This window comes from Epinephelus fuscoguttatus, linkage group LG8 (assembly GCF_011397635.1).
Source record: "Epinephelus fuscoguttatus linkage group LG8, E.fuscoguttatus.final_Chr_v1".
NCBI lineage: Eukaryota > Metazoa > Chordata > Actinopteri > Perciformes > Serranidae > Epinephelus > Epinephelus fuscoguttatus.
In genome coordinates this window covers 18,280,721-18,305,081 of record NC_064759.1, presented here as the reverse complement: position 1 = coordinate 18,305,081, position 24,361 = coordinate 18,280,721, and positions in this window count along the sequence as shown.

Genomic DNA, 24,361 nt, shown 5'->3' with positions numbered 1-24,361 from the left:
AGCTGATGACTTAAATGACAGACCCAGACAGTGACACCTGGAGATAGTGAGTGAGCATGTGTGCAAGGAGTGAATGGCAGGCTGAGAAAGAAAACTTAAAAGTATTCCTGACTGAACTTTATCTGGAGCTTTATCAGCATGAATGCAGTCCCTTAATCTTGTTTCAACACCAGACCTCTGACATTAAGTCCTTATGGATATATTATTTCTATACACACACAAAAACAAAACTGTGCTGCAGGTACCCTGAAAATATCCTGAAAGGCTAAACAAAAACCCCATCCAGCAATAAAATGAATCCAGACGACTGGATATACCAATAACATCTGCTGTAGTTTACATTGTTATTGTATATATTTGCACGCATGTTCAGAAAATCTCTCAAGGGTGAATAAAGATTTACAAGGCTATATTAAAACAGGCTTTTATTATTACATATTTAGCTACAACATACATTCCTCTCATTATTCGCTTGGTCACATGAGTGGCTACTGGCCAAAAGTGAGACCTCACCTTTTCCTGCTGTTCACAGTTTGTATCCTGCTTTACTGTGAACAAGATACATTTTGTAGGAGTGTCATTTAGTTGTGACTCTGACTTTCAGTTTGCAACAGCCATGTTGTTGGTGTTTTGTTTTTTCTCGGGCATTCCACTAGTGGGGATGCCTGTCAGAGACCTTGTTAACCACTTCCTGTTATTGTCTATCACAGGAAGTGGATGGCCACTACATTGCAGAAGTTCAATGGCAGACTTTCAATTTTCCCGTGCGTGTGTTCACATTTTGCAACGGATAGGCGCAGATTACACAACACAGCCAGGAAACAGGAAAAAAACACACAGACGTCCAGAGTAAAAAAGCAAACAAACAAAATGTGACGGTGCAACTATTTATTATGTGCAATCAGGGCCAATTTGCCAAAATACCCCACTCAGTAAGCATTATACTAATCATTTGTGCATCAAAAGCAGCACAGTGGGGTAATACACTTCCCAGCACAACCCACAGCAGCTTTAATTATTATCACAGTTAATTTTACTATAATACATTTACAGAAGATCCTTCAGAGGTTACTTTCAAAAGGCACTTGATTAAGTATAGTGCTGCACGAGAAATACAATGCGAGCACTTGACCAGAGAGCATAAAAAAAGGCAGTGGGGATGCGAACAATCTGGATGATCAAGCTATTTGTCTGATACTTCACACTGGAGTTGTGATGAAATACTACGCAGAAAGGTTAGCAACACAACAGTTTGGATAATATAATAATATACGATATTGTTTGCAGCAGCAAGACACCTGTGACTTATAAACGTGACTGCGAAAGACTGTGAGGGTAAACCCTTAGCTGCTATGGGGACTTAAAAATCAAATCTGTAAAAGTGATTTATGACACACTGAGACCACAATCCTTCACTTTATGACCCTCCTGCCACAGAGTGTGACATACCTCAGCAGGTAAGGAGCATGTAGGATTATCCTTAAGGCTTTAGAAATTATCCCTGACGCTAGGAAAAGGGGAAACTTGTAATTAGAGGAGCACATGACCATGAAGACAATAGCACGTGTGATAAATCACATTTACAAGCATTATGTCTTGTATGATGTTTGTCAAATTACATCATGCTTCGCTTTGCAAATCTTTGAGTTTATAATGTGTGACCAATACGCCGTATTATTTGGAGTAACCAAAGAGTGGTGATGCAATTGAACGCAACTACCCAATCATTTCCCATGGAGCGTGTTTTTGTACCCCTCTCGCATTTGTCTTAAATCCACATTGTTTTGTTTTTTTTTGTTTGGACTTTAAGCCTTCAAGCTCATGCCTGAAACCTATTGACACAGGTGCCAATCATAGCGTCTTTATTTATTTTTATTTTGTATTTATGCGGATATGGAGCCTTATTATTATATAACTCCAAATACTGGTTGAAGGAGACAGGAGAAACTGACAGAGGGCACAAGTGCAAGCGTAAGGGAAGAAGAAAAACAGTTCTTGCTGAGGAGGATGGGGAGTTGGCTGATGTAATTGAGATAGAATGAGATGGTATCAGCACTGGGGTCGCCATGAATAAACAGAGGGAGGGCACTGAGGACAATTGAGTGTGTGAAGGAGAAAGAGGCCAACCCTTTGCGTGTGTGTGTGTGTGTGTGTGTGTGTGTGTAAGCATTCTCCTATATGCCTTTGAGCATATGTGTAGCTTGCATGCATGCCCATGTCCATGGGTGTGTATGTGTGTGAAGATCATCGTAAAGGGGGGAGGGGAAGCCTTCTCTTTAAGCCCTGGAAACTGACTGACTGGTACTTTCCCCTGTGGAGCGCTGACTGTGTTTGTGCAGCATGGAATAAAGACCCTTCTCTCAGGAAATACCCAAGGGATCATCACCTACACAAAACACCATCACACACAACATCGTCCTTTCTTTGTCTCGCCCACACGTCTATCTCCCGAATGTATTTGCTCAAACTCCATTGCACACACTTAACACTGACACATCATCCACATCAACAATCAACAGCTAGCGCACAATGTAAACTGACAGCCGAAGGGGACGGTCGTGAGAAACACTTTATGAATATGGAGAGCAGATGCCGATCATTGTATTTGCAAATAAATAATAGCATTTTTCACAACATGCTCGGAGCGCCAGATTGGTTGGGTTTCAGGTAGTCAAAAATACTTGTAACTGAATAACTTAGCTACTTCTGTGCAACATGTGAATTGGGCTGAGGGATCATAATGCCTCTGTGCCTAACAAACAGATGCATGTGTGGCATTAGCGAGAGAAATATCATAACATATGGCCTCGATCGAACCTGGGGTTTCTGGGATGGAATGGTTGGGACAAACTGCCAGGCTCCGGCAGTGCAGATTTAGTTACTGTTCCCTTCCCCCACATGATAAAAAAGGCTAAAGTCTTTTGGGATGAGTAGAGTTGGAATGTACACAACAGTGGAGATGCTACAGATGGTATCAAACACGATTTTGTTCAAAAGACCTCCAAAAAGCTTTGGCATTTCCTGTTTAATTAAAATTGAGAGGAGGATAAATGCACAGCGGGTCACTTGCAATGTTCCCATTACACATGTAAATATATTTTTCCTCTGATAGCATTACACACTGTCTTTTGTGTAGAAGAAAGGCCATTTTGTCTTACAGACTCTGCAGTCCTTTAACAGTAGCTGCACAAGAATGGAAAGAGATTTATTAGACACATTAGGAAATGAGCTAATTCAGTTCCTTGCTTAGAAGTAGGTGAGACAACTGATTCCAGTTTTCCTTGTCTACATGTGTCCACAAGTATATCTGGACAAGTAGCTTTTCAATCTGTTTTGGCCTTTCACCTTTTCAAAAACGTTATCCGGAGCGAAGATATTCAGAAACTCTGTTTTCAGTGCTGCTCTCCCTGCCTTATGCTTTCCATGTATGCGCATGGAAGGGCAGGGAGGTTTGCTCTCTCTGCCTCAGGCTTTCCATGCAGGAGTGTGGAAGGGGCAGAGAGGTGTGCTTTCTGCGTAGGCATAGGAAAGGCAGAGAGCCATACCACCAAATGTATAGACAGGGAATACAAAGAGTTTGGCTTGCACCTGCAGAGTGTGCGCTGTTATCTCCTTCTGGAGGTGTCACAAGTGAGACAGCATTTCATGTGCGGCAACATATTTTTGATGAAGGGTGCTGCACAGTATAGATGTGTGAGCATGAATCTATATGTGCACACGCTTACAGGAGCTATGGGAAACTATTCAGATGTACTTACATTGGCGGTTCTATCAGCCATTGGTCCTAAGAATGTGGGCTTCCTCGCCTCAGACACAGATTCTCTCCAGACTGCATGTGCTAAAATGTTTAATATTTCATCTTGAGTATTGTTGAACATCTAGTTTTTGTTTTTTTTCTAAAACCACTCACATGCCCGAGACGAATCATAAAGTTACGTCCGCTCCATCATTAGCTGCCATAAAACTCCATCCCAATGGCAATGCTCCCACAGTGAAAGATATTTTATGGATCTAAAAGTATCCAAAACAACTGTCCTGGTAATTCTCTGGTCTTTCTCTGCTCTGCCCATTTTATACTTCCATGATTAACTCTCACTACAGCAACTCTTATCCCCAGTCTGCGGACCCATGAGCCTGACCCCTAGCACTTTGACCTGATTTGATGGCATTGTTTTGTCAGATTGGAGGAATTCATGGAATTTGCACATTAGATAGCCCATTGGTTATGGTAAAATAGTCAGCTATTCACAGACTGTGTTGTTCCATCGCTCATCAATAGGAGGTGCTACAGCACCTTCAACACCCACCTTCCCATGCCCATGTTGCATTTCGTTCAATGGCAGACGTGGTCGAAATAGTTGTAGCTCTAACCTAACTAACATACTTACATCTTTACACATAAATGTGCAGTTGCTCTTCCACTATGTTGAGAAACAGAGGTGTCAGAATGTGCTAAGGAGGTCACTGCCTTCTGATGACAACATTTTTTCAGGCTCCTGATTGGCCAACATCTTCTGCTTTGCATGGCTTCAGGGTTGTGGTTATAACAACGCCTGTTGGTTCGGCAACTCTTGACAGCACTTCAAATTTGTTTTTGTGTTTTCATTTGGATGGAAATTTTTTTTTGAAAGCATGTGTGGACAGGAACTTTTTGAGAATGAAGGAGGGAAAACCCTGTTTTTAAAATTACCGATGTCACTGTGGACTAGGCCTAAGTATGAAGCTAGAACCAATAGACAATTAGCTTAGCTTAGCAAACGCAATATCTTAGCAATATCTTATTTGTCAGCCACACACAAACAGAGGTGTAGAAATGACAAGTTGTGGTTTTACAGGGACTTACATGCAGCAACTATTTTTCTTGGAGTATCCACTGGTTGCCTGGCAACCTCATGGTGACCACAAGATTTGTGTGAATTTAAGTTTGTTTTGTGCTGAATCTAAAACCCAGTTCAGACCAAAGATTCACGACGAGATGAAACTGTTTTAGAACGATGCAGAGAAAAGTTGCAGCGGTGTGAACTAGCCAGTCTGACCTTGACTCAAGTGTCACATGCAACTCAGCTGGTCAACTCGCCGGCGTCTGATTTTAGAACGTAAAGCACATCGCCTATTTCAACAGCCGATCGACTTGTAGTGAAGTCCGCTGGTCGAGTCAAAATGACCACAGACGGTGTGTTTGCTTGCTGTGGCAGGTGCGCCGTCCCTGCCGAGCCCTCTGTTTCCCTCAGCAGGGTGTGTTGGTATTGGATGGTGGGTCACTGCTGCCACTCGCTGTATGTTGTTGTGCCCCCTCAAACACACACTCACACATTCTCATTGACTGATAAATTGGCGCTGCTTATTTATGTTATTGTGGCATGTTCACTATGAATACAGTCCATCTGATGCTCGTTTTATTTCTGTCCTGTGCTGTTTCATCGCTTCTACAAATGCAACCATAGCCAGTATCTCACTGTCACTATCCTAATTTATATTTTAAAAGGGTACAAATTATATTCAGCCATGAAATAAGCCTGAAAAGGTCGAAATCAGAACAGAAGTACAGAGAGTTGTTGCATAGAGATGACACACTGCCTCATCTAGTTGCATTGGTGTGAACTGGCAGGTTTTCAGAACATTGCAGAATGGCGCGTTTTAAGTAGTTGCATATTTCAACATGTCTCATCACAAATCATTGATCTGAACTGGGCATAAAGGGCTCTAAACTCATAACATTTAAAATCAACTACTGGCCTTTTTTGAGTAAAAATCTATCAATAAATATTATCAGGTGTTGATTTTACCTCCAATCCCATTTTTATATCAGTTGACCCTGGCTGGTATGATCTACCTCAGAGTCAGCTGGCTGGCCCTGTTGGGCTGTTCTTTAACTTCTGTGACTGACCATTACCTGCAGTTTTTACAGTGTGTCCTAATGTGGTGACAGGTCAGCCAGCTGAGCAAGTCGGCATGAGTCTGACTGCATGTTCAGTCAAGCAAAACAATGATTTTGCCCACTGCAACATGGGAGGTTTGAATTGTCTGACCGATCTGGTCTGCCTGCAGGGCCACCAACCAGCCAGCAGAATTTAATATCAAGAGTGTGATCGAATCCCAGATCTCTGTAAACCAGTAAACATCAAAGGTTGTTGGAAAGTGTTTGTATTAGTTCTGCTATGTTGTGCACAGACCTCTGTTATTTCCTCTGGAAATTGCTGCAGCCCCTAATCTGCAATTCCAGGTACAGTGTCTGGGAAAAGACTTTCTGGGAAATGGTGGATCATGTGAATCATTAACTGGGTCAATTTAGATGATGCAGGCTGATGAAAAAAGGTACCCCAGAACAGTCTGTGACAACGCTTAAAATCATTTGAGTATCAAACACCCTCTGTTGGCTTCAAAGTCGGCTCTAAAAAGCTCAGACACAACAAGTTCGCTTTCAACTCAATAAAGTCTTGTAGCAGATATTCATTGAGGATTATTGAGCCCCCTGTTAATACTTGAGAAACTGAGTGATTTTTCTGCCATTAAACGCCACTGAAGCTTTGGAGAATATCTCAGGCTGTCTCACAACCCTGACACATCAAGACGGTCAATGTCAGGCTGTTGGCGAGTGTCTGTCACCATAGTTTTTGCGGTGTGTTCTGCACCGTTGGCACTAGACAGCCCTTGTCAGCCCATGTCAGCTTTTTTTTTTTTCAGCTGATTCAGCATTTTGAATCAGCTGTGGAGCTGGTGGAGCCTGCTGCTGAATTAAATTACTCTGATTGGCAGTTTAGCTCAGTGCTGGAGAAGAGAAACGGAAATGAGGACAGTAAACAAATGGCTAAAATCAAGAGTGCGTTAGGTGAAACAAACTTGTTATATTAGGTTAAATTATATTTTTTGCCATGAGCCCTTTAGCAGAAACAGTTCAGAATTATTTGGGTTATTGATTGCTGACGCCTGGCGTCTTAAATCTAGTCTTTCGGTTTCTATTTTTGTTTGACTACAGACTACTGTCACCTGCTGGTATGGAGTTATTTCCTCTCATGCAGGCACAGAGCATACAAGCTAGTCGGCCGTTGGCTGTCGTCTTTGCTGTGTGTTCAGGTGCAACTTTTTCAGCGAGACACAGGCAACATGAGGTGACAGTCGGCTTTCATCACCACTTGTTCTTTCATGTCTGTTTGATGGTTTTGGGTGGCTCTCTTACTGTGTGAATAAAAACCCACCACCAAACAACAACATGGATTTAGCATCATAATGCACACCACTCTATATTTTAAGTGTTAGTTTATTCTTGGTGAATGATAACATGCACATTCATGCTTGAGCGTGTGTGCACACAGACTTACACAAACACACATACTTGTCCAAAGCAGAGACAGACATGTCTGCCGTGAATGTGAGCATGTCCTGGCTAGTCTCCCTGGAAGCAGCCCTTGGAGAGCCTGGGGACTGAATGAGTCCTTTTGAGTCCTGGCTGGTGAGGGGCAGGTCCATTGTTAAGGACAGCTGGGCCTCTTGTTTCTTGCTTTCTCTCTGGGGGCAATGGGCACCCAATATGAGGAGATTGGGTTTCTACCACACACTCCCTCCCAGCCCCCCACGCATCTGCAGCAGCATTGACTATGACTCTCTACCCGTCTGTCTGAGGCCACTTCTGGACTAGAAAGTGCCTTGCTGTTGCACTTAAGTCCGGGGAATAGAGGAATGCATATTGCCAAAAATTTTATTTTACAAGCAAATTCGGATATAGAGAGTACCAATACAAAAAGCTGTATTACGTAGGATTTCTAGTAAATGACACTGCAGAATTAAGCTGCATTTTAATCTATAAATATGGGATAGACAAGGCAAATTGTTATAAATTTAATGGTTTGCATATGCAGCAATATCATCCCTTTGTATGTTACATAAAGCTGTTCACTCAATATCCCTGGTGGTACAACAACTCAGCTCTTTTGTTGTATCATTCCTAAATGGCTTTTCAAACACAACACACACAGCTCCGAGCTCATTCTTGTCGCCACATCTCTTCCTTCTGTATCTCCATCCCCCATTCCTCCACCCCTCTCCTTTTTCCCACACTCTCCTCCTTCCTTTCCTGCCCGAGGGAGCGCTGTGATTGGGTGAATAGAGCTGCTCTCTGCGGAGTGCGCTCCGTCTGTCACTATCCTTGTGGCAGGAGAGTGGAATGGAATAAAGCTCCCAAACTGGGCTATTAAAGGCTATTTTCATCCCTGCACGTCTGTTTCTGTGGGCTCATGCTCCAAATATAGATCTGGCACCAGTGACGCTAATGAAACGCGTCCCCCTTTTCGCCAGTTTAAATCTACTTATGTAATCTCTTCCTCGCATCAACAGGAGCTGGCCATACCTTACCATCTGGGCCTGATCCTGCAGTTATCTCCTCCTGTCACTGCTGTCTTGCAAACTCAGGCCTGTGGGTTTTTTTATTTCTCCTGTAGCTCTTAGAGGTCAGGTGCATGAGCTGGAAATCGGGATAAGGGAGTAGGAGCAACATGTTTCCATTTGGATATGGAGCAGCAATCCAAGAAAAACATGCTGGGTGTGACCTACAAGTTCCAGCCAGTATCCTGTCATTCCAGTGCACAATGCAGGGAGGGAGGTGACAAATCCCTAAGCCACTTTATGTCAGATGCAGACACAAATAGAGTGGCGCTCCATGTGACAGATGCTGCACACGCAGGGCTGTGTTAAAAATCAATGACAGTTCATTTCACCTGTCATGTTCTACACTTTGTTTAGCTAAAAAATAAATAAAGCGAAATAAATAAATAAATGAAGCGGTTGAAACTACAAGTCTGCATGTGTGAGAATTCATCAGTAAGAAGTAATGTCACCAACACCCTACAGACACAAGCATGGGAGGATTTGTTTGTGCGACCTGCTTTTGTAGTAAAAGCACTTTGATGTTGAAGGGAAAAAAGGCAGCAAACATTCTCAATCGCTGATTAAAGTTTACTGTGTAAAAGGTTTGAAATCAGGTTGTTAATTTAAGAAAAAGCAACATTTCATCTCCACGAATATGTTCCTAATACATGCTGGGATGTTTCATTTTGGGCCTGAATCATAACCACAGTGTTTCGGCAGCATGTCCTAAAGTGATTTATGAGAATAAAGCACCATTCCTCCAAGCTACACGCGAGTGCGCGTGGCAGCGTTCCCCTCTCTCTCCTGTGTGCGTTTGCTGAATAGAGGTACTATGGGTCAGTGGAGCAGCTGGTGACTGGGAGGAAGAACTTAACCAGGCCTCCTTTGTGGATCAGCTGTCTCTGGCCAAGCTTTGTCATTCCAAATTGGGTCCCTTACATCCAGAGCCTGGGGAGGTTTTGACATGTAAATGGATGACTGAGAGCTCCAAAGGCCCACGATTACTCACTAAAATGCTACAGGGGCCAAAAACGCTTCCCTGAGATGCACTGCTGGGGGGGAGGAAACACACACACAGCCTCACCGCAGACTGAAGTGTGCCTCACGGTCTGGAATTATGTTAATGATTAAGCTTCCGTCTGGACACCAAACACTCTCCACCCTAATAGAATTATTTACGGATGATGTGGGCAGTCACTATGTAGGCAGTCACATGAAGCATGTAAACACTGGAAAGCCTTTTGGGTCACTATGCTGGGTTATACAATAAATAAACTTGACTTGATTATAATATTTAGTTAACTCATTTAACAGGGCACTGCTGATAAATAGTGCTACACGTGAAAAGGAAATGCAACAGATGTTACAATTCACATCTAATCCATTTTGCAGCCCCTGTTCCCCACATGGTGTTTTAATTAGTTTTGCATTCGTTTTAATTTGAGTATAGCATCTGAACCCACAAAACAGACAATGTGCATGTGTATATGCATATGAAAATGTGTGTATACTATATATAAGACATGACTGTGTATGCACTGATATACAGGTGGACAATGTGTGAGACTATGCACGTATGTGAGCAGTGGATCCAATCTAATCTTTTTCAGTGTTCTTTTCTGTGTTTGTTTCAGGCACCGTTTCACGGAAAGCTTTAAAGTTCTATTGTGTTTTTAAATCAAGTGCTAGATTTTAAACACTTGTTACAATGTTTGATTACTTTATATTATATTATTTTATATACCTTTTATTACAGGTTTATGCAAGAGTATGTTCACATGCTTAAATGTTCAAACAACACTATGCACTAAATAATGGAACACTTGTTTTTATCTTTCAGCCTTCTTACCTTCTTAAGCAGGATTTATACCTCTGTATCAAATCGACAGTGATCCTACGACGTAGTCTCTGCGTTGATGTAGAGCCTAGGCCATACCCCACGCCTTAAGGCCCTGACACACCAAGCCGACGGTCGGCCATCAACCAAAGTCGGGCTGTTGGTGAGCGTCTGTCGGCTTAGTTTTTGCGGTGTGTCCCGCACCGTCAGCACTTCGGTGTCTGCAGTTTTTCGGCCGATTGAGCATGTTGAATCAGCAGCGGAGCTTGTCGGTGAGGGAGATCACTCTGATTGGTTGTTCAGGTTTTATTTCCTCGCTCCTGTAGCGAGTGAATCTGCCTGTAGTGAAACTGGGGCTAACCGGTGCTTCCTCCTCAGGCTCCACTTCACTCAGCTGCCCACAGATCCGCTGCTTCTTCCCACTTTAACTTGAATAACAAATCGGAGCTAGCTGGGAACGGCTAGCAGAGCTTTTAGGCGCAGCATGACCGGAGGGAAGCGCAGCCAGTTAGCCTCCGCTAGTCTCTGAGCTAGGCCCGGCTCCCCATTTGGATCCAACCGGAGCACCGAGCCCTGGTTTGTTATTCAGGTTAAAGTGGGAAGGAGAAGTGGGTTTATCAGGCAGCTGAAGCCCGAGGTGGAGCCTGCGGAGGTAACACCGGGACTGTCTGGATGTAATAGTCTGTGGAGGTGCTGCGGTGCTCGGCTGCACAGATAGGAAACCCCTCGGCTGACAGGATATACCGCTCTCTCTCTCCACTCTCTCTCACGCAGGTGCAGAACGTACATGCTACTTGGCCGTCGGAAGTAGTCCGTGTAGTGTATTCAAATGCAACTGACACAGGGCGACATAGACGATGCAACAGTTTGCTTTCGTCACCGCTAGTTCTTTGATGTCGGTTTGGTTTGTCCACAACTTCAACCTGACGTGCACCTCCGTGGCAATGAAGACCTCCAGTCTATTTTTGTAAGCTGAAACCATTTCCCTCAGTGGAAACAAAGCTTTTATTCACTTTTATTTCACAGATAAGAAACAATACATTGTGAAGACAATAAAGCCTCCACAAAAATAGCATCTTAAGTCTTGTGTGTGATTTATCCTGTCTTCATATGAGCAGAGGAAATACCTGCTAGTTGGTTGGCTAATTTATAGGCTATGATGTAAAATGTCATAGGCTTGTGCTAATAACGTCAGCATGTTGTATTTGTTTGGAAAATGTGTTAAGTATGAGACACTTGTTCCGTTGGTGAACCTTCCGAGTTGTAATGGAACTGAGTTTTATAATGTTACCTTTGTTTAATGTAGTTGATGTCCCTGGCTTCGTATGAGTAGAGAAAATGTCCGGTAGTCGCTAAGCTAATTTACACAATGTAAAATGCCATAGGCTTGTGCTAAAAACATTAGCATGTTGTATTTGTGGGTGCTTTGTCTGTGACTGCTGCGAGTTATAGTGAAGCAGATTTGTGTACTTGTGTTTGAAATTGTCACTGTTAAGCCATGTTTAATGTGAGTTTTGAATCAACTCAGCTTTATAGCACTTTGGAGGTGTAACTGCAGAGCGACACAGACACACCACCACACAAGTATAACTCTCTATACCCAGTCTACTTTGGTTGGTCATTTTTTTCCAATTCTTCCAAATCTGCGCTGTCAGCATCTCTGCACCACCACTGCAGCTGAGGAATGAATGTAACAGCATTCAGGCCCACACCCCTTTTCTACAGCCATGTGTTAGTTTGGCTCGTCAGGGCCTGATGTCTGCAGTTTCCCCATCTAACTGTCGGTAGATGTCTTTTTATTGAAGAAAAGCTGCTAACAAAGTTGTGCTAATTCAGTGAAAACCCCATTTCATTTCCCATAGATTCTTCACAATAAAAGTCCCCCATTATTTTGTTAGATAAAAGCTCTTATTGTGTAAGGAAATATTACGTTTTTGTTTGTAGTACCTCAACACAAGTCCACATAGCTGAAAACAAACATGAAACAGTAAAATAAAGCAGATATCTAACGTATCATTTGGACACAGGAGAGGTACTAAACTCCAAAACACAGAGATTCAGTCAGAAGCTACAACAAGTACAGAGAGCTGAACACACAGATGTCTCCTGCACAGACAGGGGTGAGTAAAGTCTCGCAACACACATGCTTCTTTCACGTTAAAAAGGGGGGTTGGCTGCTGTTAGTGGGACGTTACTGCTACCCACTTGAGGGTGGGGGCCAGCTTTTGGACCTACTCCAGAGAAAGGTCCATCCCTGACATGGCTCGGTGTGGCATGACGCGTCTTAACTGATAATGGAAATACATTATATTATATATATATATATGCAATTATATGGTATAGCTGTGATATCACAAGTTCATGGTCCTGACGGCTTGTTTAAAGGCACAAATTCTGAATATGCACCTATACCTGCTTTATATTAAAAAAGACGTGAAAATCTGACTTCTTCCAGTAGGGGACCTTTAAAGGCCAACTAAAACACATTAGCTTTTGGAGGCATGGTAACATAAAATCAGTTCAAACCAAATAAAACTGTATTTATTTTTTATTTTATCTTTTTTTAAGCCTTACCTACAAGTTAGAGGACATAAAAATTACATGATAATTTTTTGCCTGAATACTGTGTCTGCAGGGATGCACAGTTTAAACTACAGCAAAGGTGAGAGAGAACTAGTGTAGCTAAAACTGTTTTACTTCATTGTTGTGGGTTTGAAGTGAAAACATTATCAACACATCATCACATGCTTGAAATTAGTGTCTGAATACTCATATTTTTAACTAAAGTGATAAAAGAAGACAGCTTTGGCACTGTCACGTTGACAGGTGCAGAGTATTCAAATTAAGAAGACTGCATAAAACATTTGTGTTTTCATAAGGATAATAATGTAATTAGGACATAATTTGACAGATTTCAGCTTTAACTTATCCACAAATATATTATGACAACAATAAACAAACAGCTAGGATGAACACAAAATAAATGAGCTGCACAGAATGCCATCTACAAGCCTAACCTTTGATCATTTCAGTAGCTCTATAAAACGAAGCTTACGGCCAGACAGCCCCAGTGAGCTGGTGTTCGGCACGTCTGTGTGCCACATGTGCGCACGGCTGTAAAACGACCAACACTCCCAACTCGCTCACTCGCAGGAGAGAGGCTGCCCATATGTTGTTGAATGGTTACAATGCTGCTTTAACCAGGAGAGCAAACAAACAAGAATAACTTGGCACATTTGAACAGGCGCCAGAGCTGCAAACATCATTGTGCTAACACAAACAAAATACTCCGTGGCCTCAATAATGCACCACATCACACATCTGGAGCGCACATCTCATATTTGTAAGAGAGGAGAAAACCAACAGCAGAGAGCCGCTGAGCAGCAGGAGCAGTAGGCACACAGGAAGTGAAATTTGCTCAATATACTGTAGCCTGCGGCGCTTTGAGGGGTAATTGCTGACACTCCTAGCTTAGTGGATAGCCATTCCATGCTGCAGTGGTCAGGGAAACCCTCTGTTACTGACAGCTGTCTGAAGCATGGCACACAGAAAGAACATGACATGAAGCATGTAAACATGGCTTTACCCATGTCCTCCATACTGCCTGCACAGCTTATTATAGAAGGATTCTGGCAACATAATAAACCAGGAATTGCTGCCTGCTGTGGCGGAGTGCTTCTTTCCAGGCTGTCCTACTTTCTGCCTGTAGTTGTTGACTTGGTTTATTTGCTCTGAATAGCCACTAATCGCTGTTTTTTTCCTTTACTTTTGCTGTTTATGAGGAAATGGAGTGGCTCTACAGCTGGGGGCGCAGAACACTTAAGGCTACTGCTGTGCTTCCATTTTCCATCACAGGTATCAGGGTTGTAATGCTGGGTCTCATTACACAAGGAAACATTCATCACACCCACAGAGAAGACTGTGATAATGAGTTTTAATTGACAGCAGAACAAACAGTTTAAGTTGCTTAATGTGTTTGCATGATGTAGAGCACTTAATAATGTGTTTACATTTAATGCCAATCACACAGTAACTGATCTGATGCCTCTTTGCAGTACGGTGACGCAGTGTGAGAGGGAGAAAGGGAGAGGGCATGGGTGTGTGTGTGTGAGGGTGTGAGGGGATGGGGGGATAAGGAGATGAACAGAGCAGCAGATAATGACCTCAGCTTCCATCTGCTGGGCACCGCGGGGCGGAGACACCTTCAACCTGCCACCGGTCGGTCGCCACGGCAATCTGCCGCTCCCCATCGTCCTGGTGACATCTGCTTTTGGGTGACTGAAAGATGAATGCAGCACCAGCCGCATGGGCACTGAACAGACGTCACGCAGACCACTAGACACACACACTAACACTGCGGCACAGATGGCCACAGACACACTACTGTGGAGATTACAATCCAGGCATTCTCCTCTGCCTCTAACCTCTCGGTAAAGTGGATGTAATATAATGACAGATTTGTAGCACCGTTAGCTGTGAATATGTTTTGGGTCTCTTCCTAAAGAGCTGGCATTGGCGGCCACTGGCTGGTGTTCCAGAAACCTTGCCATAGTGCTGTTTATTTAATACCCTCCTGTTAGCGCTTCTCACACACGTGACACAAGCTTTCACCTGTTAAAAGAATCGGGAGCGTGTTTATGCCTGTTTGAGCTCATAATGCTAATTTATTTGTTTTCAGAGCGTGGGGAATAAATGTAGTTGTTTACTAGTAATCTGTATCTATGGCGATATCGTTTTGCTTGACTAGAGTCCCCAGCTGTCACAGTTATTTAGTGCCTCTGCGGTAACCTTGGAAACACCCACCCTGCGTACAAGTGTTTTCACAAAGTGAGATCCTGATAAACAGGTGAAGAGCTGGGAATGTGGTGATTACACACAGAGCAGCCTGAAAAAAGTAACAAAACCACCTTGTGCGTTGGGTTCACTTTGAAGAGAAGGACAGCTGGGGAGAGGACAGAAAGAGAGAAAGAGAGGAAATGAAGGGGTGGGGCGGCAGTGACAGAGAGACAGTGAAGCAGAGGAAGCAAAGGAAAAAGAGGGGAATTCAGGTCAGTGTTGTGGACTCCGCATGCCGGGCTGGGCATTTTGATCCACCTCTGCTTTGGAGAGAGAACAAAATGCTGGGTGCGAAAAGGCAATTGAGTGACAGATGAACAGAGTGAGCATGAGAGAGGAGCAACAAAGTGAAAACATGATCAATTGTAAATGGCTTTCATAATTTCTCGGGGAGCAGGGCTGAAACTTTGTCGCAATCATCTCATGAGACAGCCGGTTAGATTTAAAGGCAGCGCTGACAGATTATGCCCAGCCTGAAATATTATGCACAGTTGGATGAATGGGATCCAAAACAACAAATGAAATCAAGAAAGTAAAGCTTGGATCTGGCATTTTGCAGCAGGACTGAAGTTAAACACAACTGTAGACTTAGAAAAACACTTACTGTTGGCTGGAACAGGCCAAACTTTAATGGGTTGATTTCAGTTTTCTAAAATACCAGGCAAGCTTTAGTTTATACATTGTAATTCCAGGAATGACTCCATGTTTCCCTCAGTTTGGTCGAGCGGCACTGTTTAGAGTCCAGAATAGCTCTTTTATGGGTGTTGGAGGAGCAGAATATCTCTCAGGCCAGTGTCAGAGGCGTCAAAGTCCAAAAGTGTGTCAACCCTCTGTGTTTACTGGGTCAAAAACTATTTGGGTCAACCTGGGTATACTGATTTTGTTTGTTTGTCTGATCCAGCTTGACGTGTCAGCCTTACCACACAAACATCTGAGTAAGCGTTTTGTGAATAGGCGACTGCTACATGGTAATATCTTACATAAAACTATACTTAATTGAGTTACAACCCACATATGACAAATCCCTCCCACCTGGCATTTAAAGGGCCGTGTCATCCTCTCACTCTAATGTGGGTGGATATGTGAAAATGTGTTGTGAAAATTCCAGCAGAGTTCTGTGTGTTTTTACATCGTGCCCCCTTATCTCTGTGCCATTAGCACTGCTGTCTCTAAAGTTAGATAGACGGGTGGCTTTCTTGGAAACCCACTTCTGAGAAAAGTTGATGTGTCACAAGGGTCAGAAATAACGAAGATCCCTTATCTAGTCATGTTTATCAATTGTGTCAAACAATCCTATTGCATAACCTGTTATGGATAAACAGTTTGAGCATATGGAAACACTACTCAGAAGTCTGCTGCTCTTTTTTCTTTGTTTCTTGTAGTTTATTTTTGAACCAGCTGATGAGCAGCATGATAACTCGCTGAGGGCTCTATGTGACAGTGGAAGTCTCAAAATCTTCTTGCAGCTGAAAGAAACAACCTTTTCTATCATGGCTACAAGATCAGTTGACCTTTTAGTGTTGCTGAAATACTGCCTGGTTATGATGAGTAATATAAAATGTCATCTCCATAGCTTAGCTTTAGCAGCTAGTGGCTAACTAATAGGGGTGAAGTGCACCCAGAGCACACGGGAAAGACGCTCCACTACTTCTTTTTTTCCAGGTGAGGAAATGGAATATTCACAGTTCACATAATTCATACATTTTCCATAAACGCTTATCCTGTTAGGGGTGCAGGAGCCTATCCCATCTGACATTGGGCAAGAGGCTCGGTACACCCTGGGCAGGTCACCAGACTATCACAGGGCTGACAGAAGACCATTCACGCTCACATTCACACCTATGGGCAATTTATCGTCCTCAGTTAACCTAGCCTGCATGTCTTTGGACTGTAGGAGGAAGCCAGAGTACCTGGAGCCGGGCTTGCACAGAGGGTCTCCCCCACCCTAGATTTGAACCTGGAACCATCTTGCTGTGAGGTGACCACCACCATGCTGCCCAGTTCACATGATGGAGTTGAAAGTCCTAGGCCTATACATTTCTGAGCACTTCAAGATCCAATCATCAGTTAAGTGTATGTCATGCCAGAGAGACAATAAAAACAAATGCAATGGTCAGAGTTGTCATATTTGCATGTCGGGGTTAGCCTGGAAATCCAGACCCAAATCTAGAAAGATTTAGGGTCTGGCCCTGAGTAATGAAAATGGCCCAACTCAAGGGGCGGCACCAAGCATGCATTTGTAAATATCACTGCACACAACTGGATAACACTACGACCAATCAGAACAATACGCGGGGTGATGTATATGCTTAGCTACCAGTGGAGCTAACTGGTAGATTAAACTCTTGATGTATCCGGTCGGCAAAACAGCTAAAACGTTGTCGCCATCTTCTGTTCCTCTTTTAGAGAAAAAGCCAAGTCTAACTCATTCACTGTAGCGACCAAAGCCGTTTCAAACAACTGGTGCTCATCCCTAGCCATCTTGCAATGTTTACTGACTGATTCCGGACTTCGTTGTCGCAGCACTGTCGTCATCTGTTTAGCTCGCCTCTGGCCCGCCTATATCAGATACACAGATGTGATTGGTGCAGCTCGGTTTCATGGGCATAGGTAATGAGCATCATTACTGATTGCCAGAGTGACTCGCTGAGCAAATTCAAATTGTGCTCTCGCGAGAACTCTGGATTTCCAGGGTAGTCTGGGGTGTAGATAAATTCACAATGCCAACTCACCCTTTGATCAGCACAGCGAATTAAATTATTTTTTCTCAGTCTATCGCTAGCTAGCTCTTAAATAGTAAAGATGGAGAAGCAGCTAAATATCCTCCAGTTTTGTAGCTGTAGATGACTAATGTATGTAAACTTGCCACTGTAGGGACAGTAGTTACTAAACCTTAGAGACAAGCCATGATTTGCATGCATGCGCATATCGTAGGTGCGCCCCCAGACCTAAACAAATAGCACTATACACCTGCTAATTAGCTGGTAGAATTCAGCCTCTTCAGCAGCACAAGAAATATCATAGAGTTGTGAAGTGGGCAAGGCTGGGATTTACATTTCCCTGTCTGTATTCCCATTTCATTTGATAATGTGACAAAGTTATGGCAGCATGTTTTCATTATTTTAACTTTGTTTAAAAAAAACTGTTTGTTTGTCACCGTCAGTTTGAGGTGTGAATCACAGCAGTATTCAAAACAACTGGTACGATGGCACCATAGTTGCTGAATTCATCTTAATTTTACCCAATCTATAAAAGTCAGTTGACTGAGGCTGTCAGTTGTATTGTCAGTTACTAGTGTGCATGCAACAGAAGCTTAGAGATGGGATGTTTCATGTAGAAATGCACCTTTGAAGCCATAGTTGATTTCACCCTTAAAGTTGAAGGGTGAAGTTAACTATGTAAAGAGTTACACATGACTTGACATTAAAGACCCCCTCCAGTGAATATGGAGGTTTTTAAGCTTCTTATCATCTCCATTACTGTATTTTTTATATGCTTTTTTATAAGGGCTTGCTTTTTTATAAGACATATCACGAGAGAATAAGCAGTTAAGCACTTCCCCCTTGGAGCTGCAGTGTACCTGTGACAGTCTCAGAAACGTGGACTCAAACTTCCAGGATTTGTTTCATCACAAACCTAAGGAGGCAGTCTTGCTGACTTTTGGGTGGGGCTTTCTATAACGCTACTGGTGTAGATATATATCCGTATTTTGAAAGCTAAGTTTCCCTTTCACTTCAGCTTGTCAGAAATGGTGATTGGGAACAAGGTTTATCCGTCATTCACAGCATATTATTAGTTATTGATAACACAGCCAGGCGGACGGCTTGTGTTATCAGTCAGTGTTTACAAGCAGAGGTTTGTGTGTTTGATGAGCAGGTACGCCCGAGCTGCAGGGATACAGCTGAAGGGCGGGGCTCATTTGCATATTCATACACCTGCGCATACTAAATCAGGCAAAAGAGTTTTAAGAGTTATTTTAAAGCATTAAAGGTCCAGAGTGTGGGATTTAAGGGGATGTATTGACAGAAATGGAATACAATATGATGATTATTTTTTTTCTTTAGTGTATAATCACCTGATAATAGGGATCATTTTGTTTTCATTACCTTAGAATGAGCTGTTTACATATGGGGCAGGTCCTCGTTTATGGAGATCACCGTGTTCACTGTCATACAGTACCCCAGAACTGGAGAGGAAAACACCTCAGCGGATAATTCTGCTCCTGGTAAAAACCTCTTAAACAATAAACCCTTAAGGAATATAACCGGGAAAAGCTTTGGTTGAAATCTGAAATCTTGTGCTAGAAAATACTAAATCCCCTTAAATCTTACACACTTCACCTTCAAGGAATTTTTCATGGAAAATACTTATAAATATGTAATTTTGATGAACAGAGATGATTTTAAGGGGTTTACTCAGAGCCAGGAGATCAACTCATTAAAAAAAACTTTTAACTCTTAAACTTTAAATAATGTGTGACAGATTTTGATAATGAGAAACCTGCTTCAGTTCTCCAGGAGATTTCAGATACTAAGAGACAAAGAGAAGAGAGTTGATGTGTCAGTCACACTGAAGTTAATCAACTGCAAGAAAAACAACTAAGTCATGGTTTGATATCTGCACACACACGTGCACACACTCACACACACACACACACACACTGAATGGGCGAGTTGATTTTGAAAACATGTCCAGTTTGAGGAGCGCTTCCTGTTTCTGACTTGAACTATCACCAGGGAGGCACACTTCCGTTTTCTGACCCGCCCAAGGTGAGATGTTCATCTTGATGCAAATACAGTGACTCAGTGCAAGTGTTCCACAGTGCACACCCATCTTAAAGATATTACATTTAAGGATTAAAATGTGTGTATTTGCCCCATGTAGAAAACTAATATCACAGACAATAGCATAACAATAAACATATGACATGTCTACACCCCTCCTTACCTCTTTTGGAGGCCTATACATTCATTTGCATGTTTCTGAGTTCTTATCTGATATCAGTTCACCTCTTTCATCATATTTTGTCAAGCGATGTGACCTAAAAATGACCCAACATCTGTGTATTTAATACAGAAGCCTCACACATACACGCCCTGCCCTGACTTATCCCTTTGTCTCACTCTGTAGGGGACAAGGGAAAAAAAGAAGGAAACTTTAAAAGGACACAACAAAGTTTAAAAGAAGGAAACAAGGAGACAAGGCTATAGAAAGGAATCACGGTAACAGAACAAGGAAATGAAAGACGAAAATGAAAGAAGAAAATAGGTAAATGAAATAAGGCTAAACGGAGACAACGGACGGGACAAAGAAATGAAAGGATGAAAAGAGAGGGAAACAAGGATGCAAAAGAAGGAAATATAAGAAGGAAACAATGAAAACATTGCCTTAAAAATGGGATGTGTACTCCCAGAGCTAGCCAATACATTCAGCAGTGTTCACCTGTTGCATATTCCATTTCACACATTTTCTGTGTCACATGTTTGTACTCTATTATATCTTGGATCTCAGAATGCAGCATTTGCAAAGCATGCTAGGTATGTAGCAGCAGCTGAAGACAATTTCACTCTAAGCAGCTTATTCAGCATATTTACAAAGGCTTGTTTCTGTAAACTGACCAACATACAGCCCTTTATTATTACTGTGTAGCATCGATAATGCTTAAGAAAATTGTTCTCTTATGGTCCAGACACACGAGCCGATGGATGGCTGTTGGTCACTGTCAGGACGTCAGTAAGTGTCTGTCGCCCTAGTTTTTGTGGTGTGTCCTGCACCATTGGCACTACCAGCCTTTGTTGGTATTTTTGGTTTGTTTTTGGTCGATACAGCATGTTGAATCAGTGTCAGAGCCGGTGGAGCCTGTCAATGACTGAAATCACTCTGACTGGCAGTTCAGCTCAGTGCACAAGAAGAAAAATGGAAGTGAGGAAAGTAAACAAACAGCTAAAGTCCGAGGGGGTGAGATTAAAACAAATGTGTTATATCAGGAAAGATAATTTTTCAGCCACTGAACTCTGAAGCAGAAATTGTTTGTTTGTGTTACTGTTCGCTGGCACACTGTAAAAAAAATTGGTGAATTGAATGCGTGTGTGCTAGCTGGCTAACTAGTGTCTTGAATCCCTCCTGTCAGTCTTCCAATTTCCCTTTTAGAATGACGAATACAGACTACCACCACCTGCTGGTATGGGGAGTTTTGTCCTCTTACACAGGCGCAGAACGTGCCAGCTGGTTGCTGCCTGTAGTCTTTGCGATATGTTCATGTACAACTTTTTAGCAGAAACACAGACGATGTGAGGCAGTCAGCCTTCATCACCATTAGTTCTTTGATATTGGTGTGTCTGGGCCTTAACGTGCACTGGAGACAAAAAGCATGAATTTAAAGTTGTGCTTCTGGCTATTTAGAAAATAAACAACTCTGAACACACACAGTTGATTTGTTCGGGTGCATTTTTTTAATTGATCATCTGATAAAAATTGTTATGCACAGAAACTTTGCACACTGACCCTGATGTGTTTTGTTGGTTCTTTCATTGCAAAAATTCTTCATACAAGACAAAACGAAAATTAGCTGCTTGGCTGTAGCCTCTCTCTGCCAGTGTCCTGCATTTGGCACCACAGCTGAAGGGGCTGAACTGTTCTCCATCTCTGTCTGTGTGTGTGCGGTTGTCCTCTATTACGTCCTTCTCCTTGTCATCATCATCCACCTGAATATTACCATATGACCGGTTGAAAGTAGGCTGTCTGAGTTATGAAAGCATACTGTGCCTCTCTGCATCTTGGCCAAAGAACTCTCAAAAGCAGTGGCTTCCAGCTGATGGGTCGCGGTCCAAAAGTGGGTTGTGGGTCCATTCTGAATGGACTGTAAGTGAAGTACAGTGACTTTCTGCCACAGAGCTTTTATTTTGAAGTGCTGTGTCCTGCTGTAGAATGGACAGCTACTTGACAGAGACAGCACTAGCTCAGCAACATGGCCAAACGCAAGTATGACGCTGAATAAATTAAAATGTGCGCACCTTGAACTTACGACTAAGGAGACACCTGGACCCCATAGCTGGACCAGTTGGGAACCACTGCGCTAAAGGTCTTTGACAGATGCGAAAAATACAGAAAATTGAGCCTGTTCTGAAAATTTTAATGCCGGATGAAGATTTCATAGTTAGTGTGCAAACGTAATTGAGACAACGTGAGGTCGTATCTATTTTTAAACGTGCAAAGATTTTGGATGAATGAATGGACTCAGTGTGCAAAGACCTTAAGGCCAATATTTAATCACTGGTTCTGATTTTGACTAACTCCTAAGAAAAATATTTTGGGCATAGATGTCTGACTTTAGTTCACCAACTAGCCTGTTTTTGCCTGTCGGCTGTCTTCATGCTGGTTGGGTAGCCTGCAGTAAAACTACAACAAGCCGAAAGAGGCTAAAACAGATGCGGAACTGGGTGGTAATTCTCTGTGGGCCTGTCGCCACTTTCACATGACATGCCAATTTGATTCGATGTTGAGAAAAAAAGGCAACTAATGGAGCTGTAAAAGGCAATAAAAAAGCAAATGCTAATAAAGCTAATTTACCTCCCTGTGTGGCTTGTTTTTGCTTGTAGCAACAAAAACATTGTTATACAGCAACTGACTTGTGGAAGATTCACCAGCCTGTTTCTGGCTCTACAGACTCTACTGCAAATTTAACATCACACTCTGAAGATTCCACTCGCTACCCCCAGCCAAGTGTGGAGGCCCAACACACACACACACACACACACATACACACACACATTAACTGATTTAAACACATGCATGCATACATGTAGCCACAAAATCACATGTTCCCCAATTCACACGCATGCAGGCACATGCCCACACATGCATTCATGCTGACTTACATGTGCACACACACACTCACACAAACACACACAAACACACACACACACACACACACACACACACACACACACACACACACACACACACACACAGTCCCTGCTGTGCCTGTAAAATCAGCATAGCTCTCAGAAATTCCACTAACACCTCCCACCCCATGTGGACACACACTACACACATACACACGCACACTCCTGTGAACCCACACAATTAATGTGAAATCACATCCATCTTCCACCCCTCTGCCCCTCCCCTGTTCTCCATTACAAATAGCTGAGGATTGCATTCTCTCCCTCTGGCCTTGCCTGATGTTGTTTTTACATGTCTTGTTGTGTGCAATACTCTCCCTTATGTAAGACAAAATTACCCAACATGAGTGTTATTCTCAGCGGGGGAGATTGCACTGGTGCATTCCAAACTCAATGAGAGATGGAGAGAAATTGAGAGAGAGGTGAGAGGGAGATAATCTTTCCTTAATGATTATTTTTATGGCAGCCATGCTTCACTAGATGGCCTACAATGAAGATGGAGGGAAAACAGAGGAGAGGGAGGTATGCTGCAAAAGTCATGAGTCAGACTCAAACTCTGGGGCACCTGCTGAGCTAACACGACGCCTTGGAGTCAACAATCTTAAGTGAAGTGTTTCTTTGCAGATTGAACCCCCGCCTCAACATGAGTACGGAGGATTCCTTGATAAACATTGACCAAGAGATAAGGAGGCACTGTGTGCAGTAAAGAGCTTGTTTACCCTGTACAGAGTCACGGGGGGCTGGAATCTAGTCCATCATACATTGGATGGAAGAGATTAACATAACCTGAACTGATTAAGTGCACACTGTATATGGAACATGTAAGACCCAGTAATAGTGCTAAGGCACTATTAGCCCCAAGTGGCAACCTCTGGGGCTGAAAAATCAAGCCAAAAGCTGTAGATCCTCTAAGGCCTTGTCTCCACCAAGTTGCTTTTTCCCTGCTGAAAACACCAGGCGTGCCTCAGGAAACGCCTAGATGAGAATGCTTTGGAGGCACAGCGTTTTTTCAGCTGTAACGCTTTGGTTGCGTCTGGTTGCTATGATACAACTATGATATGATTTAAGGAAGTCTTACCTTTAGTTAACACTCACTTATTAGACATGATCAATATATCTTTATTAACAGGCTATGTACCACAGTCTTTTAGCACCTGTATATGTAAAAGCCCTGACATACCAAACCGTCTTAAAAGAACTAGTGGCGACAAAGGCAGCCTCTTGCCTTGTCTCGTTGAGTCTTGGCTAGAAAGTTGCACTTGAACACATTGCAAAGACTATGGCCAACAGCCAACACGCACTTTTATTTGGTGATAAAAGATGCTAGTTAGGCTGTTAGAGCATTAACACAGCCCTTTGTTTAAAGAAGAAATGATATTTACTATGCACTAGCGAACAATAACTCAAACAATTATTAACAGTT